This window comes from Thermobia domestica, chromosome 8 (genome assembly GCF_964235325.1).
Source record: "Thermobia domestica chromosome 8, izTheDome1.hap1.1, whole genome shotgun sequence".
Lineage (NCBI taxonomy): Eukaryota > Metazoa > Arthropoda > Insecta > Zygentoma > Lepismatidae > Thermobia > Thermobia domestica.
In genome coordinates, this window is record NC_137461.1 from 143,203,202 (window position 1) to 143,221,768 (window position 18,567).

Genomic DNA, 18,567 nt, shown 5'->3' on the forward strand with positions numbered 1-18,567 from the left:
TGCCTTCGATATAAAGCCCTTTGACCTCTTTACAAAAAAAAAAAAAAAAAAAAAAAGCATTGACAAAAGGTAGTTAGTAATCTGTAACTAGAAATTTATTCAAAGAAATGACAATCTCAAACTATCATTATCCGAACGTGATCAATGCATGAATGTAACCCAGTAATCGCATTTTAATGAGTCACATTTATTTGATCAAATTCCCATTTCTGGAGGTAATTGTCTTTCTTTATTCGCTTATCCATCTTGATAAAAGATAGGAGCTTTGTCATCCAACTTTTGAAACACAGCACGTATATCCAAAATAGATTACTGCGTCGCGTTAAGACCTATGTTCAGCCAAACGGCTTTTACTTAGATAGTACGTGGCAAGCAGTGGCGGCGATTGGACTTTAAAAGTGGGGGGGCAAGACATCTGAATATTTGTATATCAATGTTAGTTTTCCTGGTTGTTTCGAACACTTTGTTTGACGAAAGGCTGTATAACTAATAGGATAGAGCTCCCTCGTGGCTAAGCGGTTAGCGTACTCGCCTTTGGCGTGGGAGACCCGGGTTCGGTTCCCGGCGGGAGCTCATGTGGTTCGGATTCCACGTTAATCAGTAGGTCCACGTCTCATATAGCCTCACTGCTGAAGGGGATGCTAAACTAAAATCAACTCAACTCAACTAATAGGATATTATCTTTTCAGTTAAAATATTGTATATCATATTTCACATTTTATAAAGTAAATTAACAAGAGCAACGCAAGTACGTACTAGCCCTTTGTACACTTAAACAACGAAGGTGTAAGAAGGGGTTCGATTGCTTGCTAATGAACATCTTAAAATTCTATCTGGGAAATTGTGTGATCATATTATTTAATAACAAATTTACAAAACATATAACAATAATCATAGTAATGAATAATGAGGCTTGTTTTGTAGAAGTTACATTGAAACTAGGGAACTGAACAACTTATATTTTTAATTCCACACATGACATTAAATGTATGTTACTACTCTAGAAAATGAAAGACACTAAATACAACAAACATTTACAAGTTAAATACTACGGCATTTAAAGAAATCCGCAATTGCAATATTAATTGCTTTGAATTGCAATTAAAACGCAATTTCTGTAGTTTTCTTAACTCCACGGGAAGACAAATAACCAATACGATATTATATGGCACTGGCAAATATTATATGGCACCATTTTTTTTACGAGCCAGTAATACATACAAAAAACTTTATATTTCCAAATGAAACTATATGTATTAAGCGGTCACTTCAAAAAGTGGGGGGGGGGGCAACTACCTCCTCTTGCCCAACTGAATCGCCGCCCCTGGTGGCAAGTATCACTATTCCCGCCTTTTTTTTTATTGCTACATTACTTTATAGCTAAATGATTGTGAGTTAAAGCATAAAAAGGAGTGTTGATAATGCTTATTACTCTTTCTCTTCAATCGCTGTCAGTGAGTCAATTGCTTTGTAATATTTTATTCATACTTGTGCGAAATACATGAAAGTTATAAGTTCTGCGCAAAAAGGGGTTCTTGGATCGATCCAAGCTATGTAAATTTATGGTGCACAACATCGTGGCCGTGGGCTTTCCCACCGTTTTCCTGCTTTTCCCCACAATTATTCAGTTTCATTAATTATTCCACTCCTTTAGCCAAAATTTCGTTTAATTTTCTTTTAAGCTTACTCAGGGTTTCAGATCTGTTATGATCCCTCCACTTGATACTGATTTAATTAATATATATTACTCTTGTATGAAACAAACTTTTTATATACATTTTTTGTGCTTTTGTGTTTTTCGGCTTATTCTATCTCGCCTCTAAAATATTTCAATGGCGCATCTTGCGTCACGACTCCTCTTGTACCTCTTTCCTTAATTATATAATAATCTTTCTCTAATAGAAGCACTGTGTTCCGAAAGAGAATTACAAGGTTCTAACCTTTCTTTCTTTAAGAATAACTAAAATAAAATTTTAAAAATGCACTAAGTTGATTGTTTCTTATCAAAGTATTTTGTTATTCATGCTCAAGTTACTATTAAAAATTGGTTCTTATTTTCTTTTTTTCTTATTTTACCTCTTCATTGTACTGTAATAAAAAATGCCAAGCACAAAAACACTGACATAATGGATTTTTAACAAAGTAAGATCGATAACAAAATTATATTATACCTTCTAACGCTACAATAATTTTTTTCCCGTATTTATATTCCTAAGTACTGATCAGTAAATTGGATAAATGAAGAGTTCAGCGTGAGACAGTGGCGACTTGTTTTATCACATTTTGTAAAGTTCGAAGAAAACTTCAAAAGAAGTTCCCAGAAAATTCTAAAAGTCATGAATTAGCTTTTTTCTTTCCCTCACAATAGTGCTACCAAAATGTCTTGAGCCGTGGCAAAAAATGCGAACTAAAGCTCACACTCTCGACGCACCCACTCGTTGAGCCAATAAGAGTTTAGCTGTTGCTAAGCGAGAGAGCGGATGACGAAAGGGAGTGGAATTCCTTCAGTCGATATCAGCGCTTGGAACGGAAGACTCGGGTCAAGTCAATGTAGTATATCTATAGTCTCATATATATATTTAGATTTTCTTCAAGGATTAAGATTAAGAAATAGATTTCTGGACTTTCGGCAACTATGTGGCCTCGTTAGCCCATCACTATGAAGGATGACGTTTCTCGGCCATCATACTGCCTGGGGAATTGAGAAGGAAGGAAACGACCTGAGACCATTAGACCCTATGTTAGATACCACCTCGGCATTTCCTTGATGCGAATGTGGAAATCCTGCGAAAACCTCCTTCTGGATGGCTGACCTGAAAAAGCTTTTCACACTTTCTCAACTGAGTGTCCTCACTGGAAACTGAACCAAAAGCGAGAGCATTAGTGACTACGATATGCGGGCCATAGATTTTCTTTAACTAATATGGTGTATTAACATCTCAGTTTTAAATATCTAAATATTAAAATACTAGGTTTATATGTTTGTGGTCAAGAAAAGTTTATATGTTTGTGGCCAATCTGCATATTAGTGCCATGTTTAAATGTTTGTGGCCAATTCTTTTTGACAATAAGATCTCGAAAACTACAAGTGTTAGAAACGTGTCGTTTTCGGTGCCCGATTCCAAATTTTGTGTAGATTTGACAGTTCTCATTCAAATTTTCAAAAAAAGAAACATTTATTTTTCTCTTCCACATTTTCGGCGTCGTTTTGATTCTATTAGTTTAATATTGCCACTAGGGCGTTAAGGTTGATACAATTGTGAAAGGCAACCAGCAGAGGAGCTATGTATAGCGGGTTGATGGACATTTCAGGCGCTTTGCTTTAATCTGAATGACGAAACCTATTGCAAGCTGGCAATTTCGAAGGCTTGTGGACCCACAATGAGGTGTACTCGGATATGGAATTATAAGAGAAAAGTATTTGCATTTGGTATAATCTATTACTTATCCAAGTTTTCCAGAAACTCATCCAACATTCTATATATTAAAATACTACATTTATATGTTTGTCTATAGCAATTCACTCCCTTTGAGAGTCTTCCTGTCCTTTACTTGTGTCCGTAAAGAGACTTGCACAGATATAGTGAGAAGTGGAAAGGAGATTCACGCTCATATTAGAACTGTGCGCTGTGTAAATATCTCACGTTCAGCTAGTATGGTTGGAAAATTGAGTAAAGTGTGAGGAAGTAAGTTAGCACTTTCTTGTTATATTTACATTTATAGTTGAAGATTAGTTTTTCTTTAAATTTTCTGAAATTGCCTTTGCATTATTAAGGAGTTTGGTTAACCAAAACTCCTTTTAGGCATTTACCATTTCCGTCCATGTGTTAGTCTGTCCGAGAGACAAAATATCAAGAACTACTTGATTGATCACAATCAATTGTGGCCAGGATAGTAGTAGAGTCAAAATTTAGGAATCGAGTTCGTTAATAGAGGTAGTATTCAAACTGGAAGTAATTGAAATGCACTACAACTTCCAGTTTTAGTATTCACTATAGAGTATAAAAACGACAGAAGAGAGTGATCATTAAAAAAAAAATCGATTTAATGTTTTAAGAATAGGCACCATCTTCTCTCTTCACCACTTCCATTCAAACCGTAAGTCGGATAATGAACCAATTTCGGTTTCAACATTGAACGTTGTAGGGTAAAAACTGTAATAGATAGCGAGAAGCGGTTTTCTGTAATCAATTAATCGTTTTCAAGAATATATTATAATGTCATTCCAATCTCTCTACTAAAATCGGAAGTGGTATACATCTACTACCACTTCCGGATCCAAGATTAATTGAGGAACTATCACGCCACACAAACCAAACTCCTTCACGTGGTGTACACGTGACACTAGTACTGATTTTTCTTATAACAATGAACCTATTCATACGGTATCTTGTGCAACTGTGGAATGTTCCTTCTACATGAGACACGGCCTACTGCTTAAAAGGGGATCCGAATCACTACTCAGTTGTGTACCCAACGGATACAGCTTACCGGAGATGGAACCCGGGACTACTTATGCAGAAAGCCTGTATGTTACCCTCTTGACTGCAGAAAGACCATTTTAATTTCTCAGAACAGTAGCACAAAGAGATCCATCATTTGGGTTCTATAGTAAGGAACTTCATATTTCATATGCATAATAATAGAAAACCGTTAACAATATATCTATTTGCTCATTTTTGTATCTCGCAGACGAGTTTCATACTAGTTTATATCATACAGTAATTACGTACCACACACTTTTATTTTTTTTTATTCCATAAGCCGTGAAATGGCCTGGCCTCTCTCATTGTAATAATGTAACGTATGTATGCAAATGACAAGAGTGTGGGTTATTAACATTTCCTGTGAGGTATTGGGTGCTGCTAAAACGGTCAGAGAAGTCCTTCAACTGTTGGCTTCCGGAATCGCCTCTTTTAAATGTCAGTAATGACCATGAGAGAGTATAATGATCTATGCGTGCAACTTACATAAGTGTGTCTGTATGTGTGTACTGTACTCAACTACACCTGTTGACTGCTTTTCTTGGTACATTTTCTTTCTAAATTTCTTGGGCGTCATGACATAAATTAAGATACAGATAACGAAGATTTTTTTTTTAAAGAAATGTTCTTGTGTATAGTTTAAAGACAAACAAAACAAACTTTTTTCTTTGAAGGCTTACAGTAGTGACATCATTGAAGGGAAGGTCAGGTAAATCTTCTGGTGCCTGCTAGTAAAATGGCAAGTGATTAACCCTGTATTGATGGCAACATCTGACTTATTGACAATCTGCATGTGTCCCTAATATTCTTCTAATCCGGTCTAACTTCTACTCCTGATAAGAAAAGTTGATTTAGTTTGTAATTCTACTATATTTTAGTTTCTTCTATATTTTCCCTCATGCATATCATACAGACTAATGAGAAATGAAGTCTCCAATGAGAAATTGATCCCCGGACGCATAAATATGTAACTACTAATCGAAATTCTGGGTAGAATTACGTATTTTTAACCAATCATGAAGATTCCAGAACATAAAGCAGAAGACAGAAAGAAATGAAATCTTTGTTTTATGTTTCACGATTATGCAGACTAGGCTAAAGGAGACAGTGATGATGAGAAATAAATTGAATGGTGGAATGAATAAAGTGAGAGGAAACAGGAGAACCCCAAGAAAACCCACGCATAAGTCTTTGTCCAAAACAAAGTTCACTTGGTGCGAGCTGGGATCGAACCAGTGACCCCACGCACGAGCTACCACTGAGCCACTGTAGCTCAACAAAAAGTCTATATAAAAAAAAGGAAAGGAAAAATTACGGAGTTTGTTGAAAGAGTAAATTACACACTTCAAAAACAGAAATGGAACTCACAGAACACACTACAGCTGTGAATGTCATAGTTATCAAAGTTCATTGCAGCTTTTATCGCACCACGCTTTGTTTCTGCATTATGCATTGTATTCGCCTATTGTATCCACAAATGGTTGAAAAATCCATAACTACTCTCACGGTTGTGATAGTGACATATCTTGAATTACAAGTCTGAATATACATTAAAGGCAATACCTGTTAAATGGTTTGTTATATTAGGGTACACACCATAAAATATGTCTGATATTGACTGCTGAAGTTAAATATCTGAAAACACCTCAGCTCAGGTACTGGTCACTCTTATGGGTACTGTGAGAAAATTAATATTTAATCCAAAGTAAGAGTACAAAAGTGAATTATTTTAATTGATCAATATAAAATGAATCACTGATCACCTTTATTTACTCTCATGAATGAGGCTGGTCTTCTCTTAGGTTCATTTCAGAAATACGTTTATTTCATAATGTTAATCAAAATAATGCTTTGCGATTTGTCCAAATGAATTATACAAATGTCAATGAAATTATTCACTGTATTACATCAAATTTACGAATCAGCTAACATAGTACTATATTGTTAATTTATTTAACACAATTCGAATTGCGATGAGTGTAATAATGTATTTTGTGTAATTTCTTGCATATTTTTGTATAGGTAAGGAATATATCTGTGGCTTGGGACTAAAAGGGCCAATGTTATTTTTTGACAAAAATGAGATACTCTTCAATTTTAACGTCTATAAATGGATTTTTTTTTTTTTTGCACAAGAACAAATGTCAACAAGAAATAGTTTGGAACATATACCATTCATATTTACATGTGCGTTTCTTGCAAATATATATATAGTTTCAAATGGAGAATTTTCATTCTGCGATCTTGGTCGTTTATGTACATATTTGAAGTGTCATCGGCGTATGATTAGGAGAAAAGGGAATAATTATCAGATGTTATATGTGTTATTCTGAAAGCATATTGACAAGTTAATATGTAGAATTATATGATATTATGAAATATTATGAGATTATAGAAGGTATTCTTGCAATAGTATAGTATTTGTTTTTGTTTCAAAAGCTCTATCTATCGAAACATATATCTACTCTAAGCAAATAATTATACATCAGGACAACTTTTCCAGAAGTTTAAATATCTTCGTCCTGTCAGTGAAACCAAAAATTCGACCTACGGGAACGACCTCCAGCAGACGATTGCACTGCACCAACAACGACTACTTCTATTACCACTACTAAAATATATTCCTGATGATGCAGCTCATGAAGGTTATGGACAGCAGAGAGCTATTTAGATAGGTGATATGCAATAAATGTAATGAAGTTTATACATGAGTATACGGCGTACACGCATCTAATATTTTTATAGTTCAGCGTATTCCCACCTTACGAAAAAATGAGTGTATATGGGTATACACCCCGGGATATTTTTTAAAACACATATTCACCAAAAGTTGTAATATGATATCAATAGTGATGTGTATTCAGAAGATTAGACCTCTACCTTCATTACTTCTGACTTTCTAAGTCGATGTTCTCTACCTCTTAATACAAGGAGTACAGCTCTCCAATTTCCTCATGACACTATTTCAATATTATTTAATAAAAAGAACATCGGTTTTGAAAGGATTGGTTAGCAATAGCGTCAGGGAGCTTAAACCTCAGCATTCCTATTTAGTAACAAGAGAAAAATACTGCAGTATGGTTTGTATTGAAATAAGCAGCATACAAAATCATCAGGATTTTACTGTATTTACTGATTTAATGTAAAGAAGAAAGGTATGGCTACGATGCAAGAGTTGAGGCTGTCTCGTCTTGAAAAGTTTGTGAAAATGGTCTCTTCTCGAAAAGTGTATCTGCTTCTATTGGAAGAGCTATATCTCGTCACAAAAATTGTGTCTCGCCTTCTGTTATGGACAACCATAATTGAAAGTGTGCTAAGCTTTTGTTAGAGTAAATAATTTTGTAATTTACAGAGCAAACACTTTGAATTTAATATTTTAAGGTAAATAGTAGGAAGCCTTTGAACATTTTGTCTTCAAATCAGTGGCATACGTAAGGGAGATTCGGGCTTTTAGCCCCCCATTTATTATTAAAAAAATAAACATATTAAGATATGTATAAAAGATTATACTGTAAAAATGTATGAACTCGGGAACTTGGATCCACACTTGATGAAATTCTGCATATGTCACTGCTTCAAGTGCGTTTCTATTCCTTTTATTAGATGGAGAGAGATACTTTATTATTATTAATAATAAAAGTAATAATATTGTTTATTTTATTATTATTATTATTATATTGAAATGGAATGATAGACGCTTTATTCCAAGAAAATGTCTTTTAATTAGCCTAGATCTGCTTCTAAGTTAAAGGTCTCATAAAATATATTTGTGACGTTGTTACTTTTCATTAGTCTTTAGTCAAACGATTTACTATTTTTATTTCGTGTATTTTCCATTAAAAATCCTTTCCAAGTACAAAGATATAATATATCAGATTTACATTACAAGCTAAGTTGGAATTGAATTTAATTCGTTCTTGTTGTATAACGTGAAAATCCTACTCACCTTCCTGTTATTTTAATAATAGTACTGTATAACGTAAACTTTATTCATGCTAAAATTGGTTGACCAGTATTTCTTTCTGGCTATGTATATGTGTGTTATGCATGTGTGTGTATTTGCACTTATTTTGTGATATGCGGATAATAACAGTAGTCTCCGTTCCTGGGTGCGTGATGTCTCGTGAACGGAAACTAATTAAAAACTTAACTGTCGACTTAATTGCTATTTTCTTAGCATTCTTCTTTTGATTTTTAGCGTATCCTTTGGAGCAACGTGGTCAAGTGTGGTCAACTAGAAGGCGATGAAATACGTTACGAACAAGAACTTATCATAACTTCACGAATGCATACAGCCAAGGGCGTCATTTAGAGTATCATTGGGAGGGAGAAAGGGGGTATCAATTGCTCGACCTGAGTTTGATTATATATTATTTAATAGTATAATAATATACTAATGAGAAATATAAAGCTCTATTTAGGTCGGTGGAGAATCTTATCCCCCAGAAACAAAACCTGAAATGACGCTCCTGCATATATCTATTGTGGCTTTTGGTAGTGCAGTAGACTTGTGTCAAGTTATCGTGATATTTCCTAAATAACCTACGGTTTTTCTTATGCAAAGTGTTAACATTACATAAGTACACAGATCAGCTATTCCGATATGCTGCATACTAGTGTCAAATTCAATGTTGGTTCATCATGTCTACAAAGGAAATTTGTCAAAAAATAAAAATAAATAAATAAATAAATAAATAAATAAATAAATAAATAAATAAATAAATAATAATAATAATAATAATAATAATAATAATAATAATAATAATAATAATATTCGGAGTGCTGCTATGATCAACAATGGACGTTCACTGTTCATCTATGTAGTGCTAACTCAACGTCTAACCTACTATGTCTTTTTTTCTTTTACTCGTTAACAAAAAGCGAGACCTCCTCTTTCTTTCTTTCTTTCTTTGTCCTTAAAATATTCATTTATATCTTCTCAAACATGTTTAAATAATAGCCGTAGGCAAGGACGCCGATTCTGGGGGCCGGGCCCCCGCAAAGCTCATGTGGGCCCCTCATTGTATTTATGAATATACAATATTTGGCATACTTTGAATGAAATTTGTCTTGAAAGCTTCATATATGCCTTCTGCACCTGAATGCCCCCCCCCCCCATACACACATAAATTTACAGAGAAATCGGCGCCCTTGGCCGTAAGTTTATAACATGGTGAAAAGATTGATAATATAAATAGATAATTATATAATATCTGGTTAGAACAGGTAAATAATAATAAACGTAATAATCAAAATTTTAAAAATGTTAAAATGTCTCATTCATGAAAAAAGAAAAAAGAAATATATTCAAATTTCTAACTTCAATCCTTTAGCGTAACACCCACATATCATATCAGTTAGTAATATGGGAAATAGTAGAAAACGTGAGAAAGACGTTTCGTAGGCAACCCTAACTACAGTAAAATGTGGTGAATCCTCAGTGGTCTAATGGTATGTTGCATGTAGTCCTGAGATCGATATCCCGCAGGAGGGCATTGGAAAACATTGCGGTGATTCGACATTCCACATTAAACTAGGCCCACATCTCGTGTAGCCTCGATGTTGAAAAAGGATGTTACACTCCAAGGAACAAACAAAAATCAAGTTAACTTTATCGTCTCTCTACAATTTGGCCACAACTGCTTAATTCGAAAAAGAAAAAAAAATTGCAGGTTTGAGTACAAGGAAATCTCCGCCGGAGAAGACATATTCCTTCACAGGAATAAATATAAATATTAAAATCATTAAAATAAGCTAAAGCTAGAATATTTACAGAAAAAAAAATGCCTTCTTAGTAAACGTTCAAATTCTCGTGGGATGAAAATTACTAAACCCTCCATTGGAACTGCGATCCTATTTATTGATAATACTTATTTTTACTGTAAGCTGGTCTGTTGCATAAGTCTGATTTTGCTATGGAATATAAGACGGTCAATTAGACATTAATTTTTTCTCTATTTATTCTCTATTAAATTACATATCCTGAACGCATCCAATAATTGATGGATAACTCATGGTAGAATATACTGAAAGCTATGTAGAAAAGAACAGATAGGGTAATTGAACCCATTTTGAGCCAAAAAGGAATCATGCTTTTGGTTATGGAAGAAATTACAAAAGAAAAAGTACCTAGAGGACGGGTGCGATTGAAATACACGGACCAAATCATACAAGATGTAGGGAGTAAAAGATACAAGGAAATGAAAAGCCTGGGTCAGGATAGGGGAGAATGGAAAGCTATGTTTTTACCCAACCTAGAGAAGGAGAAGACTTTTAATCTTGTTAGATGATGTTTCTGCATCATCCACTGGATATCCATTTTACACTCAAGCAGGGATATCATTTACCACATATCCAATGAACTTACGTCAACATCATTATCAAAATTTCCTATAGATATTTCTTAAACGTCGTATTAGTATTATCTGTGTACTGTGTGACCAATATAAGCGCAATTCTTACTGGTTTCCAAAGTTCTCCAACACCCTTTATAGTTAAGACATAAACAACAAAGGTACGATCTCCTTTACCTCACGGTGGATTGAGTCCATGACAGTATATATTTTCTCGGTTACATTTTTGCAGTTATGCTAGTCACACATAGTACACTTTGACGTGATATACGAACGTACCACGTGATCAAGTTCTGGGTTCGATCCGCGGTGAGGTTGCTAGACTCGGACAAATTGCAAGTGGTAGTTCGGATTCCACTTTAAACAGCATATATTCCAACTCCATATAGCCTCGATGGTGAATAGAAATGTTAAATTCCGTTGAATGAATGTATCAATTTAATTTGATTTGAAGAGACTTTGAAGGTTTTAACATTATTCGCATAAATATAAAGAAAGAGAATAGGAACTCTATTGAGTGGGAAGGATTGATTTGATTGGTTGGAATTTAATGTCCCTTGCAGTAAAGAGGTTGCATGAGACGTGGACTTACAGCTTAACGTCGAATCCGAACCACAATCTTCTGCGCCGAAAGAGCGTAAGCTAACTATATAGTTAGAGGGAGCTGTATATGGAGAAGACAGTGAGAAGATACGTATACAAACCACACATACAGCGAGAAAGTGGAGTTATTCTTCGTACAGAGAGAGTAGTTATTGTCCATTTTAATATACATAGAATACAAGTCTCATGAAAATCAGAAAGAGAAAAACAAGTCCAGAATCCATGACCTAGGTAATGGTACAGCTGTCTATTTCATATCTGGTTTCACTTGCTATTTGTTGATTTCTCACGGATGTCAAGTAATCAAAGAGTGGAACTTAAGCTTCCAATAAGATCTTATTAAGTCTATGCGTCGTAATTAATCAATGTAAAGAAGCGGTCGCGGAAGGGTGAATTCTCATTATCATCAAACTTGATCCGCATCTGACACAGACAAGTGAACGGCACACGAACGGAGAAAGTGAAGGGAAGATAACTGTACAGGAATTTGACTGTGCATGAAGACTGAAACAACGATGAACAACAATAATTCGGGAAATTCTTACTTGTATCTCACAATGCATGTCCTGACTTGTATTTGACTGACTCAAGTCTGTGTCATTGAAAATTTTACCAAAATCTCTGTGACTGAGATCTTGTCACGTGAGGAAACTCTATACAATTTTCAATGTTCAAGTCTTTTACTTGAAATGACAATCTTTCGCTAGTATAGATGTTAAATGTGTGAATAGCGAATCAATCACCATTTGTTACAATTTCTGTATTAGATCACTCAATATATCATACGTATCCACAGCTTGTATCGACTGACAACTTGTCGCACGAAATCTCCATCGTATCAGTTAGGTGTTTATTTAAAGTTTTTAGACATTCAACACTTTTACGCATTCACCACCTCTTTAGAGTTGGTATTTAAATCATTTTCGTACACAGAAATGTAATAACGGAGAATGATTCATGTGGTATGTTAATTAAAAAACATTATTTCTTTCTGTTATATATACTGCAAACAGAAATAATGGTGTTTAATTAATCCGCACCTGACAAACCACATGGATCACTCTCCGTTATTAAATTTATGTGTACGTATATATTTGCAGGTGTTCTGAGTCTGACACCGAAGGTAGGTTTATTGCAGCAGAGCGGGCCACAAGGGTAATGAAGCAGGAATAAGTGAACAGTTCTTTTTTCCTGTTGGCTGCAGAGCACATGAAAACCTGGAAGTCAAGAAGCGGAAGAGTGAAAATAGACTGAAAATTAGAAATAAATATAGAATATTTGGGTAGTATTAATGATTATCACACTCAGATATTCATTTACACGTGTCAATTTATCACACTCAGATATTCATTTACACGTGTCAATTAATATTACTCCGATACTAGGCTATCTGACGCTTCATAAGGTCAGCAGTACATTTGCTCTCGAGTGTGAATATGAGGGAGTAAAGTTGGGTATATTATTTCATTTAAGTATTCTTGCTGCAGAATATTGAATAGAGCCTGAACTTGCGTGTCTCCGGAGGGTTTTTACTTCCTCCGGATGGGGGACTTGTCTTTCAAATTACTCCCTCTGAATTCATCCCTAAGGATTGTTACAATTAACAATAGACGATAATTTTATTTTATTTATGCTAGATTTCAAGCTGACAAGTTCGTTATAGGAAGGACTGGTAACAACTCACACTTTATTTCAAGTATTTGGTTTTAATTGGGCTCCAGAAGTAATATCTGCGTTTAGACAATCTTAATCAAAATGACTTAAGTAATCATTGTACTGGGAAAGTACATATGTAAACAATATACTTAGACAATTGCTTTAAAGAGTGTAATATTTCTATAACTGACTACATAAGTTTCTGGCAAGCTGTTGTACCTTAAAAAGATAATGATTTTAGTCATTATGTTATTTTACATAACATTTCACGGCAAGAGAGTTACACATAATGTAACAAAAACATAATAATAACCTTGTATGATTTATCAAACTCTGCTAATAAATTTAATCCAATCAAAATGACCCATTGAACTCTTATATTGATGAATGAATTGCTTACTTAAATTAAGTAAGTAATGGCTTATTTCATTATGCCATTCTCTATTCCTGAGAACAAATAAAGATGTGATAGCAACTCGAGGCAAATAAAGAACTTCCAACTTCAAACTTCCACAATCACGTCATCTCTGAAGATAAAGGTAAACTGCCCTCCCGAGTTCAATCTTGGTTACATTTCCTAATGGAATAGCAATATTAACATTAACAAAACAGTTTAGTTCAGTAACGACTTCAGCTTTATTTTTTTGGAGGGAGAAAGAGGCAAGTGGAGGCGCAGCGAATTTTGTTTTTCGTAGGGAGGGGCAGCTTCAAATATCGAAAATAAGTGCTATAATTGCTTGACCTGCCTTTGGGATAAGACATCCGCCCCACTTGCTCACCCTTTAGCCTCGTCGCTGGTTCAGTCAACACAAAATGACTACATTACTCCAGTAAAATGTTGAAATGATTTATCTTTTTGAAATTTTAATTTATTTTCTGCTTTATTTTAGCAGCTGGTGCCTCTGTCCACATAAAAAAAAGTTTACGTACCTACGGTTTCCATCATTACATTACTCTTCAAGTTCATTAGGAGTAGGGGTGCCCACAGACGAGTTTAGGTTGCGCCTTGCGGTGGACAAACACCATGTGCGTAGTTTTCCTCAGGGTTCTCCCGTTTCCCCTCACTTTCTTCATTCCACCATTTCCTTCATTTCTTATCATCACCGTCTCCTTTAGCCTAGCCGGTATAAGCTTGGGACGTAACACTTAAAGATTTCATTTCATTTCATTTTGCTGGTTGCGCCCACGGGTATGATCAAACTGAAGAATGGTATATTTTTTATGAGGGGGGGGGGGGAAGAAAGTTACATTTGGGAGGCAGAATGGTAAATTTAGGGAGAGAAAAGTAAATCTGGGGGGTTGCGAATAGGTTTTTCGGGGATGGGTATTTGTGAATAAGAGGGTATTTCTGTTAATGATTTTCTGATATCCGGCTACATATTGATAATTAGTTCTGTATTCAAATATCAGTTAAATACAAAGAAACCTGAAACCTACAACGAATAAGATTTATGTGCGCGTGTGGTCCCGTGTTTGATTCGTTCTGAGGATGCTTCTCTGCCTTGGATACAAAACCCAAATAGTGTCTCAGTGGCTTAGTCTCGGTCCTAAAAGGAACACTGAATTGTTAATCAATCAATTAATTGAAGTTTTGGCATCATCATCCATTTCGAAAACACTGCAAAATAGAAATCAGTGGACAAATTTTTGAAACGACTTTTGATCCGGAAGTGTTCTATTAGTAAAATATATATATATATATATATATATATATATATATATATATATATATATATATATATATATATATATATATCTGGAACGCATCATCCTAATATAGTGGTTATAAAGAACTGTCTTAAGAGTGTTCAAAATGCACCTTAACTTTTGATGTGTCAAACAAGTATAAGGAGAGAAACGATTTGTAAATGTGTAAAGTGTCCTAAAGTCATTTCTGCCCTGTACTCATTGGACATATCAAAATTTCTGGTACATTTTTAACACACTTAGGACAGTTACGAGGCATACTACACATTTATGTTCGCTAATAATACACTTGTGGACAGTTTTGGACATGTTAAACAAGGACCAAAAGACGTCTGAAAAAAAAAAGTCCAAAGAATGTTCAAACACGAACTTATTTATTGTAATAAATATCTTCACTTACTTGCATTAAATAAGTTTTTTTTTTCTTCTATCCTTTAAGGATAAACCTAAACAACGCTAACAAATAAATAAATAAAAATCAAGATTCTTGAATTTTATGAATAAAGAAAACAGTGCTTACCTGCTTATAAAAGTTAAAATAATATGAAAATTGTCCTTGCTTGGAAGCTGTAGTAGTTAAATCCGTGCAAGTGATGTGTCACTTAATGAATCTTGCTGTTCGAAATACACAGATCAAAGATAAACTCACTGAATTAATTAACACCCAATAAATATGACTAACGCGATATGTTGTTAATCGTGCAGCCTATGAAAACGCTTACCGTGCTTAAGATTGAGTTATTCTTTATAAGTAAGCATCATTACTTTTCCGATTCCTCTAATCAGCTTTTATACAAACTAACAATTCTTTGATTACCTAGAAGATAATCTTGTTTGTGCAACACGGAGTATCACGTTAAGTAAATCAATCATCACAGCTGTTATTTTCATCACAATTTTCTTTCCCTTTATAGTTTTTTTTCTTTTTCTTTTTTTTTTTTAAATCTATTATAAACACTCACGTCCGTCCGGGCACCATGTGTGCGTATGTAAGTACTGTACTATGACTATGCACAGAAGCAGTAAACGATATAAACATACACACTCGTACGAGAAGGAACAAAAAACGAACCACACATGCACACACACATGCGCGTATATCCACACACACAAGGGAGACTCACATGCTTGCTTGTTCGTTCAACACACAACTAGATGCGCGGCGATACTAAAACCACAGTTCTGCTCTTGCACTCTTCGTTTCGTTTCGTACACTGACTGCCTAGAGCTGCACGCGCGCGCACAAGCAAACATATAACACACACACTCACTCCTCCACAATCCAACACATACAATGCATAACATGCACTAAAAGCATACTCCTCACAAACACACATACACATATAAACGCCACTATAGTCTACCTACAAGTCCATCTTCTCTTTCTTTCTTTCTCTTTTCACACACAAACACAAAAGGCAGGGTTGCCAAGATGCGCGCGCACGATTATAGTTCGTAACTGCGATTATTACTATACATGTAATACAGGTAAGTACTTATTGTTTCAACTTCGAAAAGCAGTACGGTACAATACTTGAAAAATAATAAAGATTTATGAGTTTCTTTCTTAATAGAATAAATTAATAATAAATCTTAATAAAATAATTATTAGAATAAATTAACGTTTTCTTTGTTACTGAAAGTGAAATTAAATAGGCTACTGGAGGCAGGTGTGGTAGATTTAAGATGCAAGTGGATGATGATCCAGAAATGATGAAACGGAACGATCAAAAAGTGAAAGTTGACCGGAGAAGCCCGAGAAGAGCCACAGTACGATTGTTGTCCACTTATACGACCTGGGATCGACTCATGACCAAGCCAGTATTAAGTCAAAGGAGGCAGAACATAATTTATTATAGCAACCAGGGTCTAGAACTGAATGACACTCACCAGGTTATAGCTTACGCTAATATGTCAATCTTATAGGAGATGGTAACCAGGATATTAGAAAGAAATGTTATTGAACGCCTGCAGGAACATAGTTTTAGAAGTAAATAAAGAGAAAACTAAACACATGGAACTTCGTTTTGACTGTAGTTCTGCAAATGGATACGTTAAAATATCAGGTAAAACCCTAAACAAACAAACAAACAAAAAAAAAAAGAAAGAAAGAAATGAAATCTTTGAGTTTTACGTCCCACGGTTACGCCGGTTAGGCTAAAGGAGACGATGATGATGAGTAATGAATGAAATGGTGGAATGAAGAAAGTGGGAGGAAACGGGAGAACCCCGAGAAAACCCACGCACACGGTGTTTGTCCACCACAAAGTTCACTTGGCGGGGGCTGGGATCGAACCCGGGACCCCAAGCGCCAGAGGTGAACGCTCTACCACTGAGCCACCGCGGCCCAAACCCTAAACAAAGTGGACACTCAAATATCTAGAATCAATATTAACAGATCAAAACCATATCTATGAAGAAATTAAATGGTGGCTGAAAACAAGGAATTGGTCTCATTATTTAGTCCAAACCCTTTTGTTTTTGAAAATTTTGTCATATAATTTAAAGCTTAAAATATATAAAACGATAATTATACCTGTTGTACTGTACTGTTGCAAAACATGGTTTGAGGGAAGAACGGAGAAAAAGTATTTGGGTAGAAAATTCTGAGGCGTATACAGTATTTGGACTCAAGAGAGTGCAAATGGGGAATGGCTGATACGTTACAACGAGGAACTGCATAATTTATACCGTTTACCTAGCATCGTTAGGCGAACAATGTTACTGACATTGTTAGGGCCATTAAGCATTCGAGGCTTAGGTGGACAGACCATGTAGTCAAAATGGAAGAAAATAGGAAAGTTTTCAAAATTTTAACTGGAAACTCAATCGAGGAAGACCTAGGTGCGAATGGGAAAACAATATTAAGATGAATTTCGTAGAAATAGGAGTACAAAGTAGACAGTGGATCCGGTTGCTAAGAACATTTGTCAATGATAAAGTTTTTGTGAATGCAACATTGAACCTCTAGAATTCATAGACCATAGAGTTAGCCACTTGGAACATATTTTATGCCATTATTTGGAATAATTTGTAGGGGTTACGAAATGTTAAATGTTCATGCCCCCCTGGTTGCGAGTCTGCCTATGGCATTCATTACGGGAACATTTACAATCAAGTCATTAAGTAAAAGGTACAGCTGTCCTGCAAGATCCCATACGCCATGAAGGCTGTATGGAGTTAAGGCTCCATACTTTCTCAAACTTTGGCTCATACAGGAGCCGCCCACGCTCCGACCGTCTTTTCACACAAGTAGACATTTTACAGTAACTGAATTGAAAAGAGGAATAAAAGCGTTTTAGGACATTGGCTAAGGAGAAACTGAATCATGAGGAACGTGCTAAGAAAGTATGATGGCAGGAAAAATACGGAGGGGGCGAAAGAGGCTACAGTTGACAGACGATATTAAAACAGAAAATTCCTACTTGAAGACGAAACGGTTAGCTGAATACTGCGGTGCATGAAAGCTTGTTAGTTTGCGGCAAGTGATCTGTCAATAATAGAGGTCACACATATCTAAATGACAATGAGTGCCATTGTCTTTGGACACGCGGGTTTATTACCAGATGCGGTTTGGATACAACGAGTGCTTTAAACTGTAAATCCATGTCTCATATAGACTCGATAGTGAGGTAAGACGTTAAATACCACACGAAGAAATAAACCAATTTATAACGAAAACACAAAGTGTATCACATGAATATTTCCAGCATTGATAGATGTGCATCATGTGAAATACTTTGGTTTGCAAACGCTTGATCTGA

At 35.2% G+C, this 18,567-nt stretch overlaps 1 protein-coding gene across 1 annotated transcript in view; it reads right to left on the bottom strand.

The window, feature by feature from the left end:
• Nucleotides 1-16,179, bottom strand: part of LOC145693259 (uncharacterized) — a 282,473-nt gene extending 266,294 nt beyond the window's left edge. Inside the window, exon 1 of the mRNA XM_081769097.1 lies at nt 15,324-16,179. The gene's annotated coding sequence lies outside the window, so the exon portion shown is untranslated. The remainder of the gene's footprint in view (nt 1-15,323) is intronic.
• Nucleotides 16,180-18,567: the final 2,388 nt, after the last annotated feature.